Genomic DNA, 18478 nt, shown 5'->3' on the forward strand with positions numbered 1-18478 from the left:
AATTCGGAAAGACACCCTTTGAATTTTGGGAGAATAGAATATCCAATCTAAAATATTTAAAAGTGTGGGGGTGTCTTACTAAGGTTGTTCTACCAGATCCTAAGAAAAAGAATTTGGGTTCAAGAATATGTGATTGTTTTTTCATAGGATATGCAGAAAATTGTACAGCCTATAGATTTATGGTTCTTAAGAGTGATGTTATAGAATCTAATACTATTATAGAATCTAAAAATGCAAATTTTTTTGAGAATATATTTCCTTTGAAATTATTTATAGACAAACCTAATTCAGTTGAACTTAATAATAGTGATACTCCTCTTTTAAAATAAGAAGTAAAAGAATAAGAAAAGAGAAAAAACCTTGGAGATGAGTTTTACATGTTCTTACTAGATAATGGCCCCTTAACTTATTCTAAAGTGATGTATGCATTAAATGCTAAATTTTGGTAGGAAGCCATTTAAGTTGAAATGGATTCTACGATGTCAAACCATAGTTGGTAGATAGTAGATTTACCTCCAGGAACTAAAACTATTGGATGTAAATGGATCTTTAGAAAAAAAGCTCAAGCCGGATAGATCAATTGAAAAATATAAAGCTAGGTTGGTGGCTAAAGGATATACTTAAAAGAAAGATCTTGATTATTTTGATGCTTATTCTCCTGTCGCTAGAATTGCTTTTATTAAAACTCTTATTGCTTTAGCTTCAATATTTAAATTACAAATTCATCAAATGGATGTGAAAACTGCCTTTTTAAATGGAAATTTAGAAGAGGAAATATTTATATGGATCAACCAAAAGGTTTCATAGTACCTGGAACTGAAAAGAAAGTTTGTAAGCTAATTAAGTCTTTATATGGAATAAAATAAGCTCCTAAAATGTGGCATGAGAAGCTTCTTAATACAATAATATCTAATGATTATAGGATTAATGAAGCTGATACATGTATTTATTATAAATTTGATAGTCCAAAATTAGGAGTAATTATTTGTATTTATGTAGATGATTTGCTAATTTTAGAATATGATCTTTCTAAAATTGCAGAAACTAAATCTTTTCTATCTTAAAAATTTGAGATGGAGGATTTAGGAGAAGTGGATGTAATATTAGGAATAAACATAAGAAAACAAATTGATGGAATCGCGAAAATGAGGAGAATAGGGTTTGACGGTTTGTAAACTTTGTATTTGTTTTGTTATAACTTATAAGCTCCCTATCTTTAAGCTATTGGATTAAATCGAACGAGAAGAATCGGCAACCAAGAGGACCAAGATTTTTTTTTTTTTGTAAGAAAGCATAAAAAATCCTGGGTATTATTCTTAGCAAACATAAATAATGCATTTGATGATTTTATAAGATTTATCAAGTATATTAAAAAAAAAAACCTTATTAAATTTATAGAATCCAAATAGCTTATGGTTAAGACTTCAAAAATAACTTATTTAAAAATTATTACGATGAAAATAAAATTAGGCTTAGCTTTTCGACCCTACGACTCCTAATAAAATGGTGTAATTGTACGAAAATAAATTGCATTTTATTAGTGTTAGCAAAATCAATGAATGCAAACTATCTAAGCATTTTTTGGCAGAACTAGTTAATAATGCATGTTATGTGACAATAAGTGTATTTTGGACCTATCTTGAAAAGAAAACTCTTATGAATTATTTTTTTGAAAAAAAAAAGATTAGTCACTTACATATTTTTAAACATAAAGATTTATTTTAAATAATAAAAAAATGTTAGATAACTTTGTTAGTAAATAGAATGATGGTATCTTTCTAGTATATTCAAAATTTGAAATATTATATAGAGTTTTTAATAAACAAATCCAATTGTTGAAGAATCTAGTCATATCATTTTTTATAAAAATATTGTAGAATTTATTTGAATGATGATGATATTTAGAACATAAAGAAAATAAGTTTGAAAAAAAAACAAGTAAATTTAAGACTTGTATATTGCAGGCTTTGAGGGTTCTGTCTTTAACTACCTCCTCTATTTCGGCTTCACTATCCTGATAGATCTCCCAGATTGGACCCTTGTGCAATTAAGGTAAGGCTCTAAGCACCTTTTCCTTTGTTGTTTACTTTAGTTCTTATTGGAGTTTAGTGTTCTATGTGATTTCTCTATGACTTGGGGCAACTTTTGGCCTAGGGTTTTATTTTTATTGTTCGATCTTTGTTTAACTTGGTGTTTTGTACGATTTCTTTATGACTTGGGCCATTTTTGGCCCTTGGTTTATGTTATGTTGTTCAATATTTGGTTCAATCTTAGACAGGTCATGTTTGAGGTGTTATTTCTCTCCCTTTCGTTGGGATGGCAGTGCCACCACTTTCTAAATCCTAGGAATTAAGCAAGCCTCCTGTTATGACTAAAAATTTAAGTTTACTTGGAGTTTCACACAATGTTAATTCTCGATCTTTCAAAGAAGTGGTTTCTAGGAAGATCTTTCCGATTACTTCCTCGATCTCTCTTGTACATATGTCCTTTGAAGGAGTTCCTACTGTGATGATCTTAGATGATGATGTGGTAAAATTAACAGCTTCTTTTGAATTTATATTAGTTGGGAAATTTTCAATTTGAAGGTCTAACTTAGATGCTATTCGGAATTTCTTTTCAAATTTGAAGTTATCTAGTCTTTTTTGTGTGACTTTTGGATCTTAGGCATATTGTTATTCAGCTTTCTAACGATTTGGACTATAGCCATATTTTTGTTATACATTCTTACTACATTAATAACTATCAAGTGAAGCTTCTTAAGTTGACTTTATATTTTGACATTAATGAAGAATCTCCTAGTGTGTCGGTTTGGATTTCATTTCCAAATCTAAGGTTACATTGTTGCAACCCATGACCCCGAGTTTGAGATTTTGATGATGCCAAATAATGATTGTTTTGAAACAACTTTTCATTGGATATTATTTTATTTGCTATTGTCCTTGAGTACTAACATTTCAGGAAGATCACAAATTTCACCACGCAATAATTATGAAAAATTAAGTGCAAGTAAAGTTTTTGTTGTCAAATTTCAAAAAATAACAAAAAGATTAGAACTCCTGTTTATGGTTACTTTTTATTAAGAAAAAGTTTTTCATAATTCGCCCCCCTCTTGTCATTTAGTGATTTCATACATATGCTTAATTTAAAAGTTCTATATGCTATTCGATTTATTTTTGGTTTTCCTTTGCAAAATGATCAAGCAACTGCATCTAGGTCAAGGCCCTCTATTGCTAGGATTTTGGTGGAAGACATTACTAAAAAATATCTCAAAGAAATTTGGATTGGTCCTAAAAACTTTGGCTACCTCAAAAAAGTGAAAATTGAAATATTTTCCTTTTTCGGTAATCATTGCGGGACTCATGGAATGCTATCTCTAACGGTTTCATCTTACACCCTTATCTTAGAAAAGATAAAACTAAAACTACAGAAGCTTCTTTTCCTAACCCGCAGAAAATCATGTTGCTGTTCATAATAATCTGAATATTCAGAATACTAATGTTAAGGATTTTGAGAATTCTATTCTTCGGGAAGATAATTCTCATACTCCTATTCTAAATCAACAGAAGTTGAACTCTATTCCTATCATGGTGATAACAATTATAACAAACTTAGATGATCTAGATGAGGAAACGGCTGAACCTATTTTAATAATGTCAACAAATATTAATATTGCCTTACCATCTAACCTTAACAAAAATGCCTTTTAATCTATTATTGTGACCTAAAACCTTATCTATGTTAATGGTAATACTGGTTCTAAAGATCAAATTGACAATCAAATTGCTATTTATACTCAATTTGATCATTCTTCTAGTAGTGTAAACATCTCCAATTTACCACCCATAGTTTCCATTCTCCCTCTCCTTATAATGTGCCTCAGTCTAATTTGGAGGGTTTACTTCAGGAGGATATGCAATATGATGAGGATTGTGATGATCCCTCGGTTAGATTTTTCCCTTTTGACCATTCTGATTTTGTATGGGAAGAGGGAGGGATTAATTCTGCAGATGAAGGTGTCTTTCATAAAGATGTTGATTTAAATGTTATTTAGGTTACCAAATATGGATTCTCTCTAGTTTCTAGTAAGATAAAGAGAAAAGTAAAAAGAAAAACATGAATAACACTTCACTTGATGTTCGAATCACTAGATCTAATGCTGCTCTTAAACTAATGTCTTATGATTAGAAATATCATGTGTATGCTCTCTCTGATTTGAAGGTTCTACATTTGATTTTGAATATACTGGTGGAAGGTGTTGCTTCTTTTTTTTGGATATCTATTCTTATTTTGCATTCGAGTATATATTTAAGGAATGTTGTATGGATATTGGATAATTTTGTTGGGCCTCTTTTCCTGCATTTTCTTATATACTCATTTGTTGCCTCTTTTTACTATTGTTGGTGTTATATGATTGTCCTTTGAATCTTTTCTGGTTAGGAGGTTTTGTGGACTATGATTGTATGTCTATGTCTATTGCTTGGGAAGGTCTTTAGTTACTGTCAGTTTTGCTATCCTCTTGATTGGTGTTATATGTGTTGGTAGTTGTGAATTATGAGGTATAGTGGTGCTACATGGTGGTGGCTTTGTTGGAATTGGTGTGTTGTTTGCCTTTTGGTGTCTACTTCTTGTGTGATACATGGAAAGGTTCATTTTCTTTCAATTTTATCCCTATTCTAATGGCTATGTTTGTGTCTAGGAGATGGTTCCTTATTCTTATTCTCTACTATTGATGTTGGATGTGTGGAATTGTCCTGGTAAGTCTGGTGCTTTTGAAACGATTAGTTTTGTTCTATACTATACTTTTTGGGGCCATTGCTCTCCTCATTGCCTTCATATTTTCTTTTGACTTGTTTGTTTATTTCTCTTTATCATGGTTGTTCGGTTTATGTTGGGGTTATTGGCCACTTTCTTGTTGTTTTATGCTCTTTATGGTTGGGTTGCTAGGCTATTTGGAATTGTATCTATATTAATAGCCTTATTTGATCATACTAAAATGCTTGGTATAAGTTTATATGGACATCTCATCTCGATAGTTCTAAATTTTTTATCATATTTTTATTAGTTATTTAAACAAAAGCAAAATGTTAATATATTTTGATCATAGTAATTACTAAAAATACAAATATTATAATTTCAACCAAACAAAACCAAGGAATTTAAAAGAATTAGTTAATATTTCTTTCAATAGAGTTTTTCATAGGGAAAATTTTGGCCAATATATTTTGATCAAAAATTTGTTAAGAACATCTAAAAATCATTGATCTTTTTTTGGGAGAAAATGTAAATAATTGTACACAGTATCTCTATATTTCACTTAGCTCAAAATCAGAGTACTTTTTGTTGGCTTTGAAATTCATCATTATTGCATCCATAAAATTTAGGGCAATAGAGATACACTTTTATGTCATAGCTATGCACGAAAATTGCATGGACACACCCATATATTTTAAAGAAAGAACATGCGAGGCACTACAATGTTATTTGAAAATTTTAGAAAATAAAAATCACAGGCCTAGCGCAAATGAAAGGATCCATTAATAAATAGAGATTATAAAGTTTCTTACATCCTCTCTCAATTATAAAGTTGATAATAGAATCTGACCTATAGTAAATCTTGTAGATAACACTACAAATGAAGTGAAGAGTAATGACAATGCTCAAACAATATCAATTGATGATGTTAGTTAAATGATGATAGATGAATAATGACAATAAGCTGATGATGGATGGTAACAATGATTAAACTATTATGCTATTGTGATAGTGGTCAGACAATTGTTGATGTGTACGCGATGACAATCAAGCATTGATAGTTGCAAGGGACATGCGGGATATGCTGATTGCTAGTAGTGATCATTAGCATCAATTGAACAAAGTTTTGAAGTTCTTTTGACCTCTAAAAGGATTGAGTCTGGGTCTCTTGACTATTACTTCAACACTCATTATATCTCCTTAGTGAAGGTGCATGAATTCAATTGAAATGGTAAATGGTGTGATACACTTTTATTGAATCATTTACCATAGAATATTATTAATATTATTAGTGTGATTCCAATCAATGCTTGTCTTAATGAACTTCACATATTTAAACTTTCAGACGATGGTGATTTCATTTTTAAAAAGTGTGGATTTTTTGTAGAGACATAAATGATTGTATTAAAATTATGGATAAATTGTGGAATTTTGTTACTACTTTAAGTTTCTCTAATCTGACTTGGAGAATCTTATAGGATTTTGTTCTCGTTAATAGCTGATTAAAAGAGATGGGTATATGTATGGTTCAAAATGCCAATGTTATTATTATACTGCTCAAATATGTTTTTTCAAATACATATGTTGCTTCCAAAGTATGCTCTGTGCTTGAAAATGGTTTAGATATCAAAATCTAATATAAGAATAGTAATAGTAACTTATTCTCCTTTTTAGTAGGTCAGTTTTATAAAAAACCTAAGGGTACATTCTTACTGTTGTTCTTATGGTTGTTTTCTAATTTTTGTGGTAGGAGACATTCACATAGATTATAAATGTGATAAAATCTGAGTTCAAATGATTTTGAGTAAAATTCAATAAGCTTTCAATTCAAATTGGATAGTGATCTATGATTAATCAAGTAAATTTTCTTATGATGTTTCAATATTATATGAATTTTATTAATTTATAAAACATTAGTAAATATTAATCAATCACAAAATAAAATTTTTAAACATGGTTATGGATTAAATAATTAATTTATTTCTATTTTCAGGAAGTTCAACAAATCACTATTAAGCATAATGAAGGTGGAATTCCATAGAGTTGGAACATCCTAATGCAAATCTCATTTCCATCAAGGCAAACTTGTGTAACACAATCAAGAAACTTTTGTTTTTTAGCCTGAGAGTCTTTTATATACTTAATGCTCTCTCTTATTTTTACAATTGAACTATCAATCTCATTCAAACATAATTGAATAACAAAATTAACAATATGTGTTCTGCAACGGACATGAAAAAATCACCATCACATAATAAGTCACCGTGTAAATTTAAATTATTTCTTAGATAATAAACAAAAATATTATTTGCAGAAGCATTATCCAAAGTAATACTGAATAGCTTGATTTCTATTTCCATTCACCAAAAAGAGACTGTATCTTCTTAAATAAAGCAATTCCATCATAGGGGGTGGCATGAAAGAAAAACTAATAATTTTCTTTTACAAGTGTCATTCATTATCAATAAAATGAGCAGTTAAACAAAGAAACCCATCAGTATTTATAGAAGTCCAGAGGTTTGATGTTAAGAAAACCCTGCAAGTGATCTTGGATAAGTATTCCCTTATATCACACTTCTCCTTAATGAATAATTTTTTGCAATCATTTCTGGCAGTGTTCCTAGAAAAAAATTGTAAGTTCTGACGAAGATACATCAAGAGTGCTCGAACTCCAACACATTGAAAGAGCAAATCTTGGTTAATGATAGAAGCAGTGAACAAGTAACGAAACTATGCATAATCAAACTTATTATCGGACATAGATATGGAAGATTCAATATTGGTTTGTAAGATCAATTGTCCTATATCACACATACTTCTTTTCTTATAATTTTTGAGGTGGCATCTAAGATTATCAATTCCATATCTGCTATCACATAAATAAGTACTGTCACATTTCTTATATTTATATTTTTGCTTTCTATCTTTCGTATTAGGCAACATCTCATAATAGCCCCAAACAACTAAGGTCATCCTTCACCACTTCTTAGTAAATGTCTCCTGATTGCATAGAAGGTTAGAGGGCTCTGCAACATTTTTGCAAGCCCAAACTTCTTCATTTTCATCAAAAGAAAATTCTCAAGAATGATATTAGAATCCTCCATCTAACCAAAATATTAGAATATATTACAATACTAATTATTAACTATTTGTTAAATGTCTTGTTTAAAAAAGACATATTGAGACATTAACTCATTAACTCCTTGCCATATGTATAATTAAAAAAAAAAAAAATACATCGAGACATTAACTCATTAAGGGCTCTACAACATATGTATATAATAATAACACATTAAATACTATAACAGCATAAGTGTTATCAAACTTATGAATTAATGATGCTTATTTTATTTTATTTAAGAATATGTGCTAAATTATAAGCATAACAGTATAAGTGTTATGAAACATCATTAATGCATAAGTTTTATCACATTATAAGTGTTAAATTATAGGCATAACACAAATAGTAAGTGTTATCAAACATCTTTAATCGGACAAACGCTAAGCCCAAAAAATTCCTTCAAAACTTTGGAAAAATTCCTTCAGCATGAAATACTCAAAGATGGTCATAGATTAAGCTTCTAAAAGGAGAAAATAGAAATAATATAAGAGATACAAGCAGCGATTAGCAATATAAGTGTTTGTACATGGTGAACACCCTGGACTAATACTATGCTAAAGAAGGAGAAGATAGGAAATCGTAGACAGAGCTAAAGATCTGAGGAGATCCGAATAGATGAAACAGAAACCCTAGAGGAAGTAGTGAAGGAAAGGAGAGGCTGAAGCGCACACGAGATGAATCCCTAGCAAGTTCGAAAATGGTCACCCCTAATTAATCTTCAGCTCGCGTTTGTGCACACTTAAAACACACGAATCAAAATTGGTCAAAAATTGGGTTGTCGTGTTAACCCGAACCCGACCCAAAATTTGAAATGGGTCATATTTATGAACCCGAACCTGACCCATTTTGAATTGGGTCGGGTGTAACCCAAAAATTTTTGGGCCAGATTTTCATGTCGTGTCAAATATTGACACCCTAAATTTAGAGTTGGTAGCCAATTTGTTGTTCTTTCTAAAAGGAGAGACATGAATACGTTTGTTATTGCAATTTATCAAACTTAAATACATTTTTTCAACATGTTATTGAGATTTGGATAATATGCTATCAAATTTTGAAGTCCTTATGATCTCCAAGCTTTAAAGAATGATGATCTGTTTATAATTTTTTAATGTTGCATTTTATAATTTTATTTAAATTCCTGTTTGATTTATTTGAGTATATATTGTTATTTGAATATTTAAGCTCTTTAATGACCTTGGAATTATGTGACCATGGACATGTTAGATTTTTCTTAATATGATGCTTAATCAAGTGAATTTTCTTATTACACTTATAATATATGAATTTTATTTAATTTATAAAATTAAAAATCTAAAAAAATCACAAAATAAAATTTTAATAAATGGTAGTGAATCAAATAATATATTTATGCAAAATAAAATTTCTTGCTGAATCTACTCTTCAATTGGGAGTTAGGAAAGGTTCATCCTTTTTCTACAAGGACGACAGGATTGACTCTGGGTCTCTTGACTCATAATTCAACACTTATTATATCTCCTAAGTGAAGGTGCATGAATTCATTAAGAATGATAAAAGGTGTGATATACTTTTATTGAATCCATTACCAGAAAATATTATTAATATTATTAATATTATTAATGTGATTGCAATCAATGCTTGCCTTAATGACCTTCCCTTACTAAAACTTTCACATGAATGTGATTTCAATTTTTAAAAAGTGGTTATTTGTTATAGAGATAGAAGTGATTTTAGTAAAATTAAGGTAAGTGTGGAATTGTGTTACTACTTTAAAATTTTCAATTCTCACTTGGAGAGTCTTGAAGGATTTTGTTTTTGTTAATAGTAGATTTAAAGAGATGGATATCTATATGGCTTTAAAATGCCAATGTTTCTCTCATACTGAAACTCTCAAATATGTTTTTGAAATGACCCTGTTGCTTTCAAAGCATGCTCTGAGCTTGATAAAGGTTTAGGCATCAAAATCTAATATAAGAATAGCAACCGCATCTCTTTTTGGTTGGTTAGTTTAATAAAAAATCTAAAAGGCACATTCTTACTATTGTTCCTATGATTGTTTTCCAACTTTAGTGGTAGGAGACATTCACATAGACTATAAATGTGGTAAAAATAGAGTTCAAATGATCTTGAGTATAATTCATTAAGTTTTCAATTTAAATTGGACAATGATCAATGGTTTATCTAGCAAATTTTCTTATGATGCTTCAATAATATATGAATTTTTTTAATTTATACAAAATAAGTAAATTTAAATCAAATCACAAAATAAAAATTTTCAAAATAGGTATCAATCAAATAATTAATTTATTTATATTATTCGGAAATTCAATAAATTTAAACAAACTTACACATATACCCGAATGTGCTAGGCATTAAGCTCAATGCCTTGTGGTTGGATGAAAAACACCAAACCACCACACAAAGTGGGCTAAATTGCAAAGCCATTTTCAAGTCATTGATGAAAGATGCAAGTACCGCACAATGGAGCACATTGATGGCGATGATTAGTTAAAAACAAGGTTGTGAAAATAGGATCAAATGTCTAACTGGAAAAATGAGAGGCTCAAGATTTAACAATTTGACCGAGGTTGAACCAAATTATATAATAAAAATTAAAATTATTTAAATTAAAAATAAATGATGTAATACTAATTGATACATCATCAAAAAATTATCATGATCGACCACTAATCTCGAGGCAAAATCAGGTTGGAAACTTCCAACATTAAAATTAGAACCATATGAACTCTGATTTCAGCAAACTTATAGTCGAACTGAATGTCTTGGAAATACGAACCCAAAGACACAAAATTTGACTCAATCCGAGCCCAAATGAGTCAAAATCAAGGGCCCAAAGCGCTATTGGAGAGTTCAAACCACAATTTGGATTAACAAACGATTTTCAAACGTAACATACTCAAATTTAACTCAATGGATTCAAGTTAAAGAGCCCGGTTAGGGAGTTTGACCATTAGGGAAGCTTTTGAGCTCTTGTTGACTATTTGACAAGTCAACAAGGGTCAATGCAGCTAAGGTGGATTTCAGGGAATGGCTGGAAGGTTTTAGGATGATTTAGAAGAAATTTAAAATCATGGATCTAATACTTGAAGATGGAGTTGACCAAATGAACTCGTTTAAAGAATTTTTTGAATATTTGACTAGTCAAACAATTAACAATAAGTAAGGTAGATTTTAAGGGAGTGTATGAGAGTTATTTGCATAGTTTGCAAAGAGTCTAAAAGAATATATTCAATATATGAAAAAAAGGAGTCATGTATGGTGGGATTTGACTAAATTAACATCACTCAAATTTAACTCAATGGAATATTGGAAATATTCAGAATATGCTATAGAATGGTTGAGGGGATTTTAAAGCAAAGACATTGTTGTTTACATGTAATGTTGATCATGGAAGGTTTCTTTTAAAGTTGAGTTAATTAATGTGACTAGTCAACTGAGTTTTGATGACTAGGATTGAGCCTAGCAAGTATTTGAGATGGTGGTTGAATGACTTTGAAATTATAAGATTTAAGTTAAGTAACAGATGAAAAGAAGTGTATGAATTTATTCCTATGTGAACTGGGTTTGATAAGTCCAACTCAGTTGAGTGAGTTGACTGTTGAATGAGTCAAAATGTTGAATGAGTCAAAATGTATAAGTGATTACAGGAATTTGTTAAACATCAGAGGTCATTTAAAGTTTAATTGAAGGTAGGTGATATATATGGTTAGTTGAGCTAGGTTGAATCAGCTCAACAAGGCTAGATCGATTAATTGGTGATTAATCAGAAACTGGATGTATGATTGATTGATTGAGTTATTGAAAATTGGATTCCTTGGAGGGATTAAATCTAAACATTGATTGATTTAATATAATTGATTTTTGATTGAATGATTTGCTAGATGATTGAGAGTTGGATGGCTGCCAATCACTAAATGCATAATCAGGGGTCTGAAGGGGCCTGATGGTCTCATACAAAAATGAGGTCAACAAGTTCAAATAAATTATTTTTATAGTCAAGATTATTTTTTTTATTTAATAAAGATGAGTCTTAATTTTTGAACTCTAATTATAGTAATTAAATTTAAATAGTATAAGATAATATTCTAACTTATACTAAACTAATTATATATTAAATTTGTTTGATATAATGGCTCACACTTAGTTAAAGAAAAATATAAATAATAAAAAAATTATAAATTTTTATTATTTAATTAATGTATTTACTTTCTAAGATATATTAAATTTTTATTCATTAATTAACTTATTATAACACAGTCTTATCTTTTTCAAATAAACACCACTGCATTATCATTTTTCCAAGAAAAAATAATTCACAAAAAAAGGGTGGGGGAAAGAAATAGAAAGATAAAAAATAGAAAGGTTTGAAGAGATAAAGGAGAGTGAGGGGGAGAGAGATAAAGAAGAGAGAAATTCTAGTTACTACTTTCATAAAGAAGAGAGAAAGGATGGAGAGATATAAAAAAACAAGAGGAGAGAGAGAGAGGGAAATTCCCACAACTGCTGCCAACATGATCATCAAAAATATATATTAAAGCCACTTAAAATTCCTTCCACATCAAATCTTGGCCATCCATTTTAGTTTTTCTAAAATTATCTTGTACATTCATTATATTATAAATAATTAATAAATCTAAAAAATATATAATAATTATGCAATTAATGCCTGTTACATACATCTCATAAAATATTTATTCATTGTATTATAAAAAATTATTAAATATAAAAATTTATAATAACTATGCAAATTAATACCCATTACATACACCTCATATATTATATCTACTGATTAATACCCGTTTGTATTTGTAAATTAATTTTGGATTCACAATTTCTGCCCTATTTCGTAAGTTTTGTGATTTTCCCTCTCTTTTTGTTGCCCTGTTTCACGAATTCATGATCTTCGACTTGTTTCATGATTTCGGTCTCTTGAACTACCTCAACGTTTCTTCTGGCCAGCTCTTCATCTTGCCCTATGGTAGGTTTCACGATTTCGGTCTCTTCATTTTCCTTGACGTTTCTTCTTATTAGCATTTATGATTCTTGCAGGTTTCTTTCTTCAACCCTTTTAGGTCTCTTGAATTTCTATAATGTTCTTTACTTATGGAAGATGAATCAGCCGTGGAATTCTTTGGAACTGTCCAAACATTCAACCCTTTGGAACAAATAGTTTGATTCTTCATAAGATAACCCTCCCCCTCTTCATCATATATAACTGCTAAAATTATTGTCACATATTTTTGGTTAAATATTTAGTGGTTTGCTTTTGCATTTGCCTTTCTTTTCTAGATCTCTGCTCTTTTGGCTTCAATGGATCTCTAATATCTCAACTTCAAATGTTAGATATGAAATTTATTGCTGTATGAATCTTATGCTTTAAATTTTTGAAATTGCTTTTCTTTAAAATTTTGAATTGTTTTGAAAATTTGTTAGTAGGTTATTTGTTACATGCACTTTAAAGTTGTTTTTCTTTCTTATTATAAAAAGGTTAGACACGAAATTTTCCAATACTGAAATTTAACAACCTGCTCTGCTAACTGGATGCACGCATAGCGTTTTAAAAGATGCAGTGTAGTTAATAGCTTTGCCATTATAAAAGAAGCCAACAAATACTCAAATTTCTGTCAAGAAAACCCATGGGAAAACTAATGGTACAATCATATTTACGCTTTCACAACATTCAAAACTTGAACGCCAATAAAATTACCCCAAGATCTCCAGTGCACACTTTCTCTGACTTCCTCATTAATGCCTGTAAGTTAACATATAAATGGGCTTGATTAAGGGCACAAATACACTTTGATTTATCTGATTTCACCCTTCAGGACATGATTGCCATCGATGTGCATGGAAATACTCTCCGAAAGATCTGAAACGAGAGAGTATCTATTATTCTCATAGCATCCATTATGTTATGAGATCCAACATCTAACAGCTTGTTAAGAAATAAGACAGTTGCATCAACATTCCCAAGAAAACTGAGCTTTCTAATCAAGATATTTACTACTTGCACCCAATGCTTTTTCTCATGTCTTTCTATCACCAACTTAGCAATCTCAATTTTTTTTTCTTTTTCAAAATTCATACGCTTGAGTTATCCCAGTAACTTCACATGGAACTACACCCTTGTCCAACATTGACTCATATAATGCTCTTGCCTCATCTAATCTAGATTCTTTGCAAAGCCCACTTGTTAGAGCACCATATGTTACGTAATCAGGCATACATGCTTCCTGAATCATCTTTTCTAAGATCCTCATTAATGCAGATTGTGTCTTTCCATCCCTACAATACCCATAAATCTTGAATGTCTAAGTTTGCCTTGTCGGTTTAAGTCCAAGCTTGAGACAACCACTTAACAAATTCTCACCCTGTTCCATTCTTTTTTGTCTGCAACAACTAGTGCTCATGATGGTGTAGTTTTTGTTGAAGGAGAGTAGTCACCGATGTGGAGAACTCTCACATGATGGCATGATACTTGGTGATATCAAAATACTTTTGTTTTACGTGAGTGTTGACTAATGTGGATAGCTCTCACGTGATGGGATGGCATTGTACTTGGTGATGTCAGAACAACATCCATTTGAAGGGATTGGTGGCTAATGTAGAGATCTTTCGCATGATGGAGGGAGAAATTTTTAAGCCATGCAAGTGTTTCATGTTTAGGTTAAAATCAAGATAGCTGGTAAAATCATCTTATTGACTTGGTTTGTTTTGAAGGAATTGGATAAAATATAGTTCACATTTTTCACATTACTCTCTTATTAGGATGTATTTTATTGACAACTTAATTTATTTAGAAAATATGGACAAATACTTTCTTTTTCATTGATAATATAATCTTCAAATCATTGCTAATTCTTCTGGGTCTGCTTCCTCACAAGAATTTTTTTTTTCCTTCAACCAATTTAGAAGAAAATAAATATTTCCTTAATTTCTATAACAAGTTGATTTAAGCATGTATGAATATAATTCCTTTATCATTTCTATTTTCATTTTTTTATACTCTTACAATTCATATCAATTCCTTACATAATTGGTACTCACTTTTGGACCATTTGTGTAGCAATAACTCCTTCACCATCATCAACTACTCATTTCATAAAATTTGATATTCTTCTTTATTGTTGATGTCAAGGATTTTGATAAACCTATAATTTCTAATCTCGCCTCTTTGTACGAGACTATTATATTCTTTCCTGATGCTTTAGGTGCTTCTTTCAATATCAACAAGAGCTCCATTATATTTTCTCAAAAACTTATTGGTAAGTAAATCATTCATTTCATAGTTAATTGATTGAAGATCTTTCTACCTCTTATTTCGTGGTTAAGGAAAATAATGAAAACCTTTCTTATAGAAACAACATAATTTTTTTTTTTCATGTATGTCTTTAACTGCTTTATAATAGGATTTGTGTTTGTAAACCAATTGCATGTTTTTGTTGTTTAATTTAATGCAACTATTAATCTATTTATTATTGCATCAAAAGAAGTAGATGCCTTCTTGATTGAAGAAAGTTAATTTATACTAATTTGCTATTTTAACTTTGCCGTGGAAGTGGTTGGAAACTCAGTAATTGGACAACCATGTGAAAGTGGATGAGCAGGAAATAGTGTATTACTGAAACAACACGAATATAGGATCCTCAAGGTAATATTTTGTTCGCTTATGTGAACTAACTTATCATAAAGATGTTTCTTGTGATATTTTCAATCTCCATAATTACTGTAGGCTCACTATTCTTCACTCTCTTGAACCTTTTCTAGAGCTATTTTAATTATTTGCTGGAATAGCTGAATTTCACCATTTGAGTATTGGTTTATACATTTGGTGAGGCCTAACACTCCATGTTGCTTGTTGATTCAACCGAAAGCTAAAAGCTAAAAGCATAGGCAAAAAACATTAAATTTTTATTTGTTCATTTGACAATTCACTAATTAATTCACTAATTGAGAACAAGAATAAACAAAATATAAAGATTTAAAATACAAAAGTTGAATAATTGCTAAATGATTAATGCGAAGGTGCAGGGATATAGAATTTAGCATTCTAGCTCTATATGAAGATCTAATACACTAACAGATGAGAGAGAGAGGTGCAAAAGTCATAAGAAGCACCAAGATTTTTATGTGAGAACCCCTGGAAAGGACTAATGATTCTACTAGTGTTTTGGAGACCAATGGTGGTCAAAGAGGCTGTAGTTGGAGGATGATGGTGGTTGGAGGGGCCATAGTTGGGCTACTTTGATCAGAGGGTCGACAGGAGACGGTGGTAAGAGAGACCATAGTCGGAGGGCGATGGTGGTCGAAGGGACCATAGTCAACAGATGATAGAAGTCAGAGGGACCTTAGTCGGCGGGCAATGTAGGTCAAAGGGACTATAGCCAGTAAGTGACTAAGATTGGAGGGACCATGGTCAGAGTGCCACGGAGGTCGAGTGACAGTGGTCAGAGGGAAATTAGTCAGCATATGAAGGTGGTCGAAGGGACCATAATACTTGGTGGGCCACGATGGTTGGAGTATAACTAGTGGGCGACATTGGTTGAAGGGAACATATTTGATAGGAAATAGAGGTTACAGGGATCATAGTCGACGAGTAATGGTGGTCATGGGGACTGTAGTAGCTCTGGAAATGGTGGTTGGAGGGACCTTAGTCGGTGGGCGATGAAGATCTGTTGGGCGGTAGTTGGTGGGTGACAATGGTCTGAGGAATCATAATCAGCCGACGATGATTGTCAAAGTGACCTTTGTCTGTAGTGAATGTGGTCGGTTGGATCGAAGTCTGCTGGCGACGATGGTCGAAGGGACCATTGTCAGCAAGCAATTATGGTCGGAGAGACCATGGTCACTGGTGAAGGTGGTCGAAGGAATCATGCTCGGGGGACAATGGTGGTCGACAATAACGATGGTCAACGGACGATTGTGATCTCAGGGACCGCAACGATGGTTGGAGAGACTATAATTTATGAGTAAGGAAAGTAGCTGGAAAGAGGTCCAACGACAATTGGCAACAGGCAGAGGTCAGACGATGATTGGTGGATGGGCGGTGGTCTAGTGATAGTCAACTATCGGACCGAGTTTCGACGATGATAGGGATCCCGACAGATTTTTGACGACGGTCAGCGACTAGGAGGTGGTTCAAAGATGGTTAGCGGCCGGGCAACAATCTAGCGATGGTCGACAGAAATTTATTAGAGGTGGTCAACGAAAGTTCACCAACACTAGTGGTTTGGTAGAGATATAAGATCTTTGAAACCTTATAGCACTCTCTAATTTCTAGCTCAAGGGTCCCCTTGATGAAGAGAGCATACATCTGTTTATAGATTTTTTAGAGTGGCATGCCTTGCAACATGGAGAAGGTCCGGAGTAAATTCGGAGTGCTACATCGAATGGTTCACATCAATTTCCTTGATCATATATCATTCATTTAATCATTTAAGCACCTTAAAGATGTCTTAATTAAGTGATATTAGGCTCTTTGAATTCATCTCGTCGAGTCGCTCGATTCAACTATAAACATGATGTATTTGGATGTCATTTTATTATCCAATTTATACTTTAAACCTTCTAAAGGTGCCATCGCAAATACAATAATATTACATGTTCTAATCACCTATAGATCTCATCTGTTGCATCTCATTTCACTTGTCCATTGTAGACTTCGTCTAATTATTTATTGTATACACCTCATAGAATTTCACTCTTGCCAACTATGCACTCCTCTAATTTTAATGTCGTCCCTCCCCATGGTTGCTCCATTCAAACAATGTTTAAAATTGCGTATTCGGGTATTGAGGCGTTTTTCGTTAGTGAGGTGAGGCGTAAGCCTCAAAATAAAAAAATTGTGTAAACATAAAATAATAAATTTTGTATATACTAATGAGTAAATAATATATAAACATAAAAATGCTACTTACCACATCTTTGAGAATAAATAAGGGAGACATATCACATAAGAACTCACTAGTCATTAGTCATCAGCACTGTCATCACTCATCAGTCATCACTCATCACTAAGGGGCTCTTCATTTGAATCATCATTATGATGAACTGCTCTCTCCTCTTCCCCCTCTCCTATAGAGTCCAATATCTCACAATTAACTTCTTCTTCCTCATTATCAGTTATCTTCCTCTTCCCTAAATATTTTTGAACAATATCATAATGAATAATAGTGTAATACATTAATAAAAGTTTAAGAAAAGAAAACTATATTATTTATATACATTTTTTGATTTGTTTTTGAGTTGTGTTGGATGTGGATGCTTTAAGACCATAAAAGAAATCAACATTTAAATCTTCATCTTGTAATTCAGACGGCATCACTTCAACTTCATCATATACAAACTACTCATCATCAGATGCCACATCATCACAAAGTAAAAGATCTTCATCATCCATTAATCCTTTTTTCTTCAAATTTCTATCTCTGAGTCTCCTATTGTACATAATGTACACCAGTGAGTTCATCCTTAATGTTGACAAGTTGTTTGTACTTGGTTGTAGGTATTTTAATTTTTTTCACAGTCAGATGAAGAGCATGTCAAGCCCAAAACTTTCACAACAAAACGCTATAATTCTGGAGTCCCATCATCAAATGGAATCCA

General features: G+C 31.5%; 1 protein-coding gene across 1 annotated transcript in view; it reads left to right on the top strand.

Moving 5' to 3' along the window:
- LOC110116115 (DEAD-box ATP-dependent RNA helicase 31) overlaps nucleotides 1-18478 on the top strand; it is a 59033-nt gene that overhangs the window by 20758 nt on the left and 19797 nt on the right. Inside the window, exon 11 of the transcript XR_003700808.1 lies at nucleotides 15433-15524. The gene's annotated coding sequence lies outside the window, so the exon portion shown is untranslated. The remainder of the gene's footprint in view (nucleotides 1-15432; nucleotides 15525-18478) is intronic.

The sequence above is a fragment of the Dendrobium catenatum genome, unplaced genomic scaffold (genome assembly GCF_001605985.2).
Source record: "Dendrobium catenatum unplaced genomic scaffold, ASM160598v2 fragScaff_scaffold_621, whole genome shotgun sequence".
Taxonomy (NCBI): domain Eukaryota; kingdom Viridiplantae; phylum Streptophyta; class Magnoliopsida; order Asparagales; family Orchidaceae; genus Dendrobium; species Dendrobium catenatum.